This window comes from Galeopterus variegatus, unplaced genomic scaffold, assembly GCF_000696425.1.
Source record: "Galeopterus variegatus unplaced genomic scaffold, G_variegatus-3.0.2 Scaffold1240, whole genome shotgun sequence".
In the NCBI taxonomy this organism is placed as follows: Eukaryota; Metazoa; Chordata; class Mammalia; order Dermoptera; family Cynocephalidae; genus Galeopterus; species Galeopterus variegatus.
In genome coordinates this window covers 157,820-160,361 of record NW_007727351.1, presented here as the reverse complement: position 1 = coordinate 160,361, position 2,542 = coordinate 157,820, and positions in this window count along the sequence as shown.

The following is a 2,542-nucleotide window of genomic DNA, read 5'->3' as shown; positions in this document are numbered from 1 at the left end:
GACGCTCCCGCCGTGGGTTCAGATCCTATATGGGAATGGCCGGTGTGCTCACTGGCTGAGCGCGGTGCGGGCGACACCACACCAAGGGTTGCGATCCCCTTACCGGTCATGAAAAAGACAAAAAAAAAAAAAAAAGACCTGTGATCTCCCACTTCTCTTCCTGAGTATTTGCCAGTGATTCATTTTCCTGTTCATTGCGATGACCAAGAAGAGGCTTTCATGATGTTTCCATTTCTAGGAAAGGCAGAAATTGACGTAGATAATGCTGAGATATGGGGCAAAGAGCTTTACCTTTCTGGGAATGTTTGATTATGTACCCTCAGGGGATGAGCCAGGGCTGTGGTTCTGTCCTTCAACTTGATTCCTGTCTTTTATAGGCTAAAAGTGTCTCCCCGCCCCCCATTCACTTATTGAAACTTAATCCCTAATGTGACAGTATTTGGAGATGGGGCCTTTGAGAGGCTCTGAGGTCATGAGGGCAGAGCCCTTATAAATGGGATTAGTGTCCTTCCGAAGAGGCCTGAGAGATTTCTTACAGCTTCTGCCATGTGAGGACACAGTGAGAAGACAGTCTTCCATGAACAGGAAGTGGGCGCTCACCGGAGGCCGGATCTGCTGGTACCTTGATCTTGTACGTCCCAGCGTACAGAACTGTGGAAAGTGCATTTCTATTGTTTGAAAACCACCCAGGCTATGGAAGTTTGTTAGAGCAGTACAGACTAAAACACCATCTCTGGTTCAGCTGTACTTTTTCAGAATGAAGGGTTTTCTCATTTAAAAATCTGCTCGTCTGTAGAAGCTGTGAATTTGAATTGAAGGGAAATCATTCATTGATGTATTTCCTGAGTTTTTATTAAGCATGTGTTCTGTGGGAAGATGTGTTAGGCAGTGGGGACAAAGCTTGCCCTGGGGGACCTCAGGATGGCCTTTTACTCTCAGGGATGCATTTCATTAGATTGGTTAAGCTTTGCGGAAGAGCCTGCCACCATGTGGAAATGGTAATAAGGTAGAATATGTGTTTCCTCCTTCTCCTGCCCCCTCATCCCGGCCTGGATTCAAATCCCTGCTCCATTGCACACTGGCTAGTAAGCTTGAACCATGCCTTACCTTGTGAGCCTTCGTTTCTTCATCTATAAAACAGGGGTGATGAAGCCGCTTTGCCCAGAGTGCCCAGAGTGTTGAATAAAGTTACCTATGTAACTCACCTGGGGAACTGAGGGACCTGGTTGAGTAATTGTTGAGTAGATTTCTAACCTCTTTTATGCACTTTGCTGTACTTTGTGCCTTTTTTATTGAGGGATTAAATCTGCCATTGTTTTTAGTTGTTTTCCTTTTGTTCATTGTGTTCCTCATTCCTCAGTTTCCCATTTTTGCCTCCTTGTGGATTACTTAAACCATTTTTACAATTTTATTTTGACTTATCTATGATGTTTTTAAATAAATCTCTTCATATAGTTTTTTTAGTGGTTGATCTCAGTATTGCTACAAACGTAGATAACGTACTACAGTTTACTGGTGTGGACNAGTGGTTGATCTCAGTATTGCTACAAACGTAGATAACGTACTACAGTTTACTGGTGTGGACATTTTACCACTTGAAGTGTAGAAGTCTTACTATCATCTAGGTCCTTTTATCTCCCCCTCCCCCCCATCTTACCTAAAATACAGATACCATCTTTAGAATTTCCTCCACACACATCAAGCACCATATCAGATGATGTTATAATTTTTGCATCAATCATTCAAATTTTTTAGAAACTCATGAGAAGTACGGTCTACTATATATGCCCTTATTTTTATCTGTGTTAGCGTTCTTCCTTCCTAAAGTCCCCACCGCTTCCCTTTGCTTTATTTCTGTTTAGGGTACTTCCTTCAGGAATTCTTTAAGGGTGAGTCTGTGAGGCTTTTCTTTGGGTTTACTCCGCCTGGTGATAAACAGGATCTACAGCTTCTAGGATCTCAGCAAATTTGGGAATTTCTCATCCATTATTCCTTTGAATACTTTTTTCAGCTCCATACTGTTTTCCCTCTTCTTCTTTGACTCCTATGATATGATTTTTATGTACTTTGTTATTGTCTTATAGATTTTTGAGCCTCCGTTTATTTTTTGCCCAGTCTTTTTTCTGGCTCTTGTTCAGAGTGGGTAAATTCTACTGGTCTGTTTTCTAGTTTGCTGAATCTTTACTCTGCTGTCTTGTCCCCAGTCGACTATTGGGCCTGCTGTGAGATTTTTAAATGCTGTTTACTGTATTTTTTAGCTCTTTAATTTCTCTTTGGTTCTTTTTTAACCTTCTCTTTTTTTGTTTTTTGCTGAGAATTTTTATTTTTTTAAAATTTGTTTAGATAGTGTTGTTTTGCTCATTGAAGCATTTATGTGATTGCTGCTTTTTAAATATTTGTTAGGAAATTTGAGTTACTTAAGTGTTGGAATCAGTTGATAGGGTTTTCTTGTGGAGTATACTAACATTTATAAAGAAAATATATTTCACAGGGCCTAGTTTCCAAAGCCCTGTAGTTTCAGGTATAACCTAATCTTTTAAAA